Here is a 9665-nt window from a genome sequence, read left to right on the forward strand (position 1 = left end):
GCAGACCATTATGACCCGAGTCAATCTTCGAGAGGTGTGGTTTTTTTTCTTACTGCTTTCATGACTGTTGCAACAATGTATTTGGATATGGTGGTATCTCTTGTGAACATTTTAACCCATCAGGTACATAGAAGACGGCTTCAAGACACAAAGCTTCTCAGTCGTAAGACTTTTTGATTATGTATGTTCTACAATAAAGCCTGTGTGATTTAGGATTAACGTAGGAAGACGTTTAGAAGTTGTGTATGTGGAAGGAAAGACCTGTGTGTCTATTGCTTTACTCGACAGATGTCGCAGCCTTGTCTTGTGGAAAAGTGAATCTTGGGCAACAGGGTTGTCAGCAGGTGTAAGGTAAGCAAAATGATCTCGCTTGAATAGTTTCAGGATCCACATAGATTGAGAGGAGCAGCAAAGAAAGTGAAGAAAAAAGTGTGTACCATCTTATGTAGGAAGACATTTGGAAGTTGTGTTCGCGGAAGGAAAGGCCTGTGTGTCTATTGCTTTTTTCGACAGATGTAGCAGTCTTGTCTTGTGGAAAAGTGAATCTTGGGCAACAGGGTTTTCAGCAGGTGTAAGGTAAGCAAAATTAGCTCTCTTGAATAGTTTCAGGATCCACAAAGATCGAGAGGAGCAGCAAAAAAAGTGAAGAAAAAAGTTTGTACCATCTCCTCAATCGGCATGTTTAGGAAGCTTTGTTTAGCGGTATTTGAAAAGAAGGTTCTTTGGGGAATTGAACAGATAGAGGAGACATGAATGGATATTGTTTCTGAGATGATGGCAAAAGCCAGTGTATCTTGTACTCAACACATGTGGCAGCAGTGTTCTGGGAGAAATGTGTCCCATGCCCTAAATATTAGAGCGTTGTGAGGTAAGCAGACTGTACTGTTAGGATCTCTTTCACAAGTCACTTTATTTAATTTGGAGCAACAAAGTTGATGGTAGGCATCACACGCTACACAGTCTGGTTTTTGCTGTAATTCCTTTTCAAAATGCCTTCTCTCATTTCATCACAAAATGATGTGCACCCTAACATGTGTACCTAACATTTCAAAAGGTCCATGAATTGTCAGTTGTGTCTCTTGTTTGTGCGGGGAATGTTCTTATGCCTTCTCTATCAGATCCCTTCAAGAGACAAAATATCGGACCTTTGCTACCTAGGAAGACCTCGATAATAGGTGTTACCTTTGAACCTTTAGACCCCCTGAATCATTTAGACGCAAAAGGTTTGGACAGAAAACACTGCTAATTTGAAATGTATATGGTGAGGGGAAAGTTGTCTCTGCTTTGTGATTCACAGGTGGCAGACCATTATGACCCGAGTCAGTCTTTGAGAGGTGTGTTTTTTTCTTATTGCTTTCATGACTGTTGCAACAATGTATTTGGATATGGGGGTATCTCTTGTGAGCATTTTAACCCATCAGGTACATAGAAGACGGCTTCAAGGCACAAAGCTTCTCAGTTGTAAGACATTTTGATTATGTATGTTCCACAATAAAGCCCATGTGATTTAGGATTGAAATAGGAAGACATTTAGAAGTTGTGTATGTGGAAGGAAAGGCCTGTGTGTCTATTGCTTTACTCGACAGATGTCGCAGCCTTGTCTTGTGGAAAAGTGAATCTTGGGCAACAGGGTTTTCAGAAGGTGTGAGGTAAGCAAAATGATCTCGCTTGAATGGTTTCAGGATCCACAAAGATTTAGAGATCCACATAGATTGAGAGGAGCAGCAAAGAAAGTGAAGAAAAAAGTTTGTACCATCTTATGTAGAAGACATTTGAAAGTTGTGTTCGCGGAAGGAAAGGCCTGTGTGTCTATTGCTTTACTCGACAGATGTCGCAGCCTTGTCTTGTGGAAAAGTGAATCTTGGGCAACAGGGTTTTCAGAAGGTGTAAGGTAAGCAAAATGATCTTGCTTGAATGGTTTCAGGATCCACAAAGATTGAGAGGAGCGGCAAAGAAAGTGCAGAAAAAAGTTTGTACCATCTTATGTAGGAAGAGATTCGGAAGTTGTGTTCGTGGAAGGAAAGGCCTGTGTGTCTATTGCTTTACTCGACAGATGTCGCAGCCTTGTCTTGTGGAAAAGTGAATCTTGGGCAACAGGGTTTTCAGAAGGTGTGAGGTAAGCAAAATGGATCTCAGGATCCACAAAGATTTAGAGGAGCAGCAAAGAAAGTGAAAAAGAAAGTGTGTACCATCTTATGTAGGAAGACATTTGGAAGTTGTGTTTGCGGAAGGAAAGAAAGGCCTGTGTGTCTATTGCTTTACTCGACAGATGTCGCAGCCTTGTCTTGTGGAAAAGTGAATCTTGGGCAACAGGGATTTCAGCAGGTGTAAGGTAAGCAAAATGATCTTGCTTGAATAGTTTCAGGATCCACACAGATTGAGAGGAGCAGCAATGAAAGTGAAGAAAAAAGTTTGTACCATCTTATGTAGGAAGACAATTGGAAGTTGTGTTTGCGGAAGGAAAGGCCTGTGTGTCTTTTGCTTTACTCGACAGATGTCGCAGCCTTGTCTTGTGGAAAAGTGAATCTTGGGCAACAGGGTTTTCAGAAGGTGTAAGGTAAGCAAAATGACCTCGCTTGAATGGTTTCAGGATCCACAAAGATTGAGAGGAGCGGCAAAGAAAGTGAAGAAGAAAGTGTGTACCATCTTATGTAGGAAGACATCTGGAAGTTGTGTTTGCGGAAGGAAAGAAAGGCCTGTGTGTCTATTGCTTTACTCGACAGATGTCGCAGCCTTGTCTTGTGGAAACGTGAATCTTGGGCAACAGGGTTTTCAGAAGGTTTAAGGTAAGCAAAATGATCTTGCTTGAATAGTTTCAGGATCCACACAGATTGAGAGGAGCAGCAAAGAAAGTGAAGAAAAAAGTTTGTACCATCTTATGTAGGAAGACAATTGGAAGTTGTGTTTGCAGAAGGAAAGGCCTGTGTGTCTATTGCTTTACTCGACAGATGTCGCAGCCTTGTCTTGTGGAAAAGTGAATCTTGGGCAACAGGGTTTTCAGAAGGTGTAAGGTAAGCAAAATGACCTCGCTTGAATAGTTTCAGGATCCACATAGATTGAGAGGAGCAGCAAAGAAAGTGAAGAAAAAAGTTTGTACCATCTTATGTAGAAGACATTTGAAAGTTGTGTTCGCGGAAGGAAAGGCCTGTGTGTCTATTGCTTTACTCGACAGATGTCGCAGCCTTGTCTTGTGGAAAAGTGAATCTTGGGCAACAGGGTTTTCAGAAGGTGTAAGGTAAGCAAAATGATCTTGCTTGAATGGTTTCAGGATCCACAAAGATTGAGAGGAGCGGCAAAGAAAGTGCAGAAAAAAGTTTGTACCATCTTATGTAGGAAGACATCTGGAAGTTGTGTTCGCGGAAGGAAAGGCCTGTGTGTCTATTGCTTTACTCGACAGATGTCGCAGCCTTGTCTTGTGGAAAAGTGAATCTTGGGCAACAGGGTTTTCAGCAGGTGTAAGGTAAGCAAAATGATCTCGCTTGAATGGTTTCAGGATCCACAAAGATTGAGAGGAGCAGCAAAGAAAGTGAAGAAAAAAGTTTGTACCATCTTATGCCTTCTCTATCAGATCCCTTCAAGACACAAAATATCGGACCTTTGCTGCCTAGGAAGACCTTGATTATAGTTGTTACCTTTGAACCTTGAGACTCGTCAATCATTGAGACGCAAAGGGTTTGGACAGAAAACACTGCTAATTTGAAATGTATAGGGTGAAGGAAAAGTTGTCTCTCTGCTTTGTGTTTCACAGGTGGCAGACCATTATGACCCGAGTCAGTCTTCGAGAGGTGTGGTTTTTTTCTTACTGCTTTCATGACTGTTGCAACAATGTATTTGGATATGGTGGTATCTCTTGTGAACATTTTAACCCATCAGGTACATAGAAGACGGCTTCAAGACACAAAGCTTCTCAGTCGTAAGACTTTTTGCTTATGTATGTTCTACAATAAAGCCTGTGTGATTTAGGATTAACGTAGGAAGACGTTTAGAAGTTGTGTATGTGGAAGGAAAGGCCTGTGTGTCTATTGCTTTACTCGACAGATGTCGCAGCCTTGTCTTGTGGAAAAGTGAATCTTGGGCAACAGGGTTGTCAGCAGGTGTAAGGTAAGCAAAATGATCTCGCTTGAATAGTTTCAGGATCCACATAGATTGAGAGGAGCAGCAAAGAAAGTGAAGAAAAAAGTTTGTACCATCTTATGTAGGAAGACATTTGAAAGTTGTGTTCGCGGAAGGAAAGGCCTGTGTGTCTATTGCTTTACTCGACAGATGTCGCAGCCTTGTCTTGTGGAAAAGTGAATCTTGGGCAACAGGGTTTTCAGCAGGTGTAAGGTAAGCAAAATGAGCTCTCTTGAATAGTTTCAGGATCCACAAAGATCGAGAGGAGCAGCAAAGAAAGTGAAGAAAAAAGTTTGTACCATCTCCTCAATCGGCATGTTTAGGAAGCTTTGTTTAGCGGTATTTGAAAAGAAGGTTCTTTGGGGAATTGAACAGATAGAGGAGACATGAATGGATATTGTTTCTGAGATGATGGCAAAAGCCAGTGTATCTTGTACTCAACACATGTGGCAGCAGTGTTCTGGGAGAGATGTGTCCCATGCCCTAAATATTAGAGCGTTGTGAGGTAAGCAGATTGTACTGTTAGGATCTCTTTCACAAGTCACTTTATTTAATTTGGAGCAACAAAGTTGATGGTAGGCATCACACGCTACACAGTCTGGTTTTTGCTGTAATTCCTTTTCAAAATGCCTTCTCTCATTTCATCACAAAATGATGTGCACCCTAACATTTCAAAAGGTCCATGAATTGTCAGTTGTGTCTCTTGTTTGTGTGGGGAATGTTCTCATGCCTTCTCTATCAGATCCCTTCAAGAGACAAAATATCGGACCTTTGCTGCCTAGGAAGACCTCGATAATAGGTGTTACCTTTGAACCTTGAGACCCGTGAATCATTTAGACGCAAAAGGTTTGGACAGAAAACACTGCTAATTTGAAATGTATATGGTGAGGGGAAAGTTGTCTCTCTGCTTTGTGATTCACAGGTGGCAGACCATTATGACCCGAGTCAGTCTTTGAGAGGTGTGTTTTTTTTCTTATTGCTTTCATGACTGTTGCAACAATGTATTTGGATATGGGGGTATCTCTTGTGAACATTTTAACCCATCAGGTACATAGAAGACGGCTTCAAGGCAACAAGCTTCTCAGTTGTAAGACATTTTGATTATGTATGTTCCACAATAAAGCCCATGTGATTTAGGATTGAAATAGGAAGACATTTAGAAGTTATGTATGTGGAAGGAAAGGCCTGTGTGCCTATTGCTTTAGTCGACAGATGTCGCAGCCTTGTCTTGTGGAAAAGTGAATCTTGGGCAACAGGGTTTTCAGTAGGTGTAAGGTAAGCAAAATGATCTCGCTTGAATGGTTTCAGGATCCACAAAGATTGAGAGGAGCGGCAAAGAAAGTGCAGAAAAAAGTTTGTACCATCTTATGTAGGAAGACATTTGGAAGTTGTGTTCGTGGAAGGAAAGGCCTGTGTGTCTATTGCTTTACTCGACAGATGTCGCAGCCTTGTCTTGTGGAAAAGTGAATCATGGGTAACGGGTTTTCAGAAGGTGTAAGGTAAGCAAAATGATCTTGCTTGAATGGTTTCAGGATCCACAAAGATTGAGAGGAGCGGCAAAGAAAGTGCAGAAAAAAGTTTGTACCATCTTATGTAGGAAGACATCTGGAAGTTGTGTTCGCGGAAGGAAAGGCCTGTGTGTCTATTGTTTTACTCGACAGATGTCGCAGCCTTGTCTTGTGGAAAAGTGAATCTTGGGCAACAGGGTTTTCAGCAGGTGTAAGGTAAGCAAAATGATCTCGCTTGAATAGTTTCAGGATCCATACAGATTGAGAGGAGCAGCAAAGAAAGTGAAGAAAAAAGTTTGTACCATCTTATGTAGGAAGACATTTGGAAGTTGTGTTTGTGGAAGGAAAGATAGGCCTGTGTGTCTATTGCTTTACTCGACAGATGTCGCAGCCTTGTCTTGTGGAAACGTGAATCTTGGGCAACAGGGTTTTCAGCAGGTGTAAGGTAAGCAAAATGAGCTCTCTTGAATAGTTTCAGGATCCACAAAGATCGAGAGGAGCAGCAAAGAAAGTGAAGAAAAAAGTTTGTACCATCTCCTCAATCAGCATGTTTAGGAATCTCTGTTTAGCAGTATTTGAAAAGAAGGTTCTTTGGGAAATTGAACAGATAGAGGAGACATGAATGGATATTGTTTCTGAGATGATGGCAAAAGCCAGTGTATCTTGTACTCAACCAGGGCCGTCCCCTACAATGGAGCCGACTGGGGCAATTGCCCCAGGCGGCACTTTTGAAGGGGCGGCACTTTGCCGCCCCAAGCGCTTTTTTTTTTAAGCGGAGGAGAGAGAGGGGAGCCTAGTGGTTTTCGCTTACCCGCTCGGCGCCCCTCTCTCTCTCCTCTGCGGCGAGTCTCCCTGTTCGGTCTCGGTGCCGGCTTGTAATGCTGAGCGCCGGAAGTGGCGTCAATTTCCGGCGCTCGGCATTACAAGCCGGCACCGTGGCAGAGCAGGGAGACTCGCCGCAGGACTGTTTAAACGTAAGTACTTTTAAACGGGGGGGGGGTAAGGGTAGATAATGGCGTCGGCGAAGTTTAAAATGCACATACGCCGCCCCCACCCGCGGGGGGGGGGCAGCATTTTAAACTTCGCCCCATGCTCTTGTTTGTGCGGGGGATATTCTTATGCCTTCTCAATCAGATCCCTTCAAGAGACAAAATATCGGACCTTTGCTGCCTAGGCAGACTTCGATAATAGGTGTTAGCTTTGAACCTTGAGACCCGTGAATCATTAAGATGCAAAGGGTTTGGACAGATAACACTGCTAATTTGAAATGTATATGGTGAGGTGAAAGTTGTCTCTCTGCTTTGTGATTCACAGGTGGCAGACCATTATGACCCGAGTCAGTCTTGGAGAGGTGTGTTTTTTTTCTTATTCCTTTCTTCCATTTCATGGCTCTTGCAACAATGTATTTGGATATGGGGATATCTCTTGTGAACATTTTAACCCATCAGGTACATAGAAGACGGCTTCAAGGCACAAAGCTTCTCAGTCGTAAGACATTTTGATTATGTATGTTCCACAATAAAGCCCATGTGATTTAGGATTGAAATAGGAAGACATTTAGAAGTTGTGTATGTGGAAGGAGAGGCCTTTTTGTCTATTGCTTTACTCGACAGATGTCGCAGCCTTGTCTTGTGGAAAAGTGAATCTTGGGCAACAGGGTTTTCAGCAGGTGTAAGGTAAGCAAACTTTAATAGTTTCAGGATCCACAAAGATCGAGAGGAGCAGCAAAGAAAGTGAAGAAAAAAGTTTGTACCATCTCCTCAATCGGCATGTTTAGGAAGCTTTGTTTAGCAGTATTTGAAAAGAAGGTTCTTTCAGCAAAGTTGATGGTAGGCATTCTGAGAATGTTCTTATACTTCCTCTATCTGATCCCTTTCAAGAGACAATATTGCGGACTTTTGCTGTCCAGGAAGACCTTAATTATAACTTACATTTTAAGTCTTATAGTAATATATCAGTATATTAGGTTGCTCTACCATTTGCACCCATCTTATCCCCTCCTACAAAATTCTTTTGATAATCAACTTTGTATTTTTCTTCCTAGACAGGAGAACCATTTCCATGAGGTTTCTTCTAATTTATTTGACCTTCAGCCATGAGCAGGGAGCCCAAGTTCTATCGAACACTTCAACTTTATTATATATAGAATCTGTTAAATATTCAATTTGCTTAATGTATAATAAAATTTCTCTGATCATTTGTAGTTTGACTGAGTCTGCTTCCACTGCTGATCCAATGCAGTCTTTGTTGCTAAGAGTATAAAGCCAAACAATCTTCCAGAGATACCCTCCGATATGTAACTCAACAATAGACTTGTGCACAACATAGAAAATAGTTTTTTACTAATTCGTTCAAGTAACAATTTTTTTTCTTGCCCTTTTGTTTCGGATGAAATTCAGGGGGCTTTTTGTAAAATCAGAAACAAATTTTGGGGCCAAAAACACATCTCTCTTCCTCTCTTCTCACCAGTTCTGTGTGTGCCCCCCACCTTTTCACCTTCTCCAGTCATTTTCTTATCTCCACTGATCTTATGGCAGATGCAGAGACCATGCTGACAGGGAGCAGGAGGTCAGTATAGACCTGCTGCATAGAAAAAAAATCTACAGGACAGGTGGGAGATGTAGTGCAAACACGCAGTCTGCAGTAAAAGCCGCTCTAAACTATAATCCGTACATAGCAGTAGTTTAAGTGATACGCGCTACTTGAACACAAATTTAGAAAATTGCATGTTTCGTGCCTTTGTACGAATCAATGAATCAAAAGTGACAAATTAGTTTGGATACCTTAATTCTTTGCCACTTGTAGCTGCCTTTAGCCGCCGTTTTGTTGTTCTTTGATGAGTTAAAGTGTGAGAGACTGTGTGTAGGAGGGTACATATTAATCACTGTTGGGTAGAAGTAGTTAAAAAAAACGAGATGCTTATGTCTGTGATTAATGGGTCCAACAAGGTATGGCAGTTTTTCCTTACTTTTTTCACTCTGGCCAATGAGCCTTTACAAGGGGAAGAAACAAGCATTAGATATATAAGCGTGCTGATGCCATTTTAACTTGTCAGTAGCACCAGTTACAGACTGATGAGTGTTGGAGTGTGAGACAGTGAGTGACAGCTTAGCAAAGGCTGAGATAAATGCTCATTGCTCCCCTACAATAGTGCAAGTTAATTGTTTATTTATCAGGTCAACACCTTGAACTCATTGTGCTTATGTGGCAGGGTGCATTAGCCTGCTGAAAGAGGCCAATGCTTTCAGGGAATACCTTGTCCATGAAAGTATGTACATGGTCTGCAACAATGCTTAGGTAGGTGGTACATGTCGAAGTAGCATCCACATGAAGCATCCAAGGTTTTCCAGCAGAACTTTGCCCATAGCATCACATTGCCTGCACCGCCTTGCTTTTTTCCCATGGTGCATCTTGGTGCAACGTGTTCTCCAGGTAAGCGACACACACACTCGGCCATCCACGTGATGTTAAAGAAAATGTCATCAGACCAGGTCACCTTCCATTGCTCCGTCATCTAGTTCTTATATTCACGTCCTCATTGTAGGCGCTTTTGGCAGTGGGCAGGGTGAGCATGGGCACCTTGACTGGTCTCTGACTATGCACTGTGTGTTCTGACACCTTTCTATCAGCCAGCATTAACTTTTTCAGCAATCTGAGCTACAGTACAGCTTTGCCCCTACGTACATCAGTGAGCCTTGACTGCCTATGACCCTGTTGCCGGTTCACCACTTTTCCTTCCTTTTTGGAGACACTCTGACCCAGTTGCCTAGCCATCACAGTTTGGCCCTTATCAAAGTCATTCAGATCCTTACGCTTGCCCATTTTTTCCTGCTTCTAACACATCAACATGGATGAAATGTTCACTTGATCCCTAATCTAAATCCCACCCACTGACAAGTGCCATGGTAATAAAATGATCCGTTATTCACTTCACCTGCCAGTGGTTATAACGTTATGGTTGTTTGGTGTATATAGATATAAATACAGACAGCTCAACAAAATCCTACATCAACTCCCTTACTGAGCATAAAAGCCAGAGGCGTA

At 42.1% G+C, this 9665-nt stretch overlaps 1 long non-coding RNA gene across 1 annotated transcript; it reads left to right on the forward strand.

The window, feature by feature from the left end:
* Positions 1-41: 41 nt before the first annotated feature.
* On the forward strand, positions 42-4167 carry LOC128467065 (uncharacterized). The gene is made up of 3 exons (XR_008345681.1): positions 42-569; positions 1885-2116; positions 2787-4167. It is a non-coding gene; the product is annotated as an uncharacterized LOC128467065 (long non-coding RNA).
* Positions 4168-9665: the final 5498 nt, after the last annotated feature.

Source organism: Spea bombifrons, chromosome 10, assembly GCF_027358695.1.
Source record: "Spea bombifrons isolate aSpeBom1 chromosome 10, aSpeBom1.2.pri, whole genome shotgun sequence".
NCBI classification, from domain to species: Eukaryota; Metazoa; Chordata; class Amphibia; order Anura; family Pelobatidae; genus Spea; species Spea bombifrons.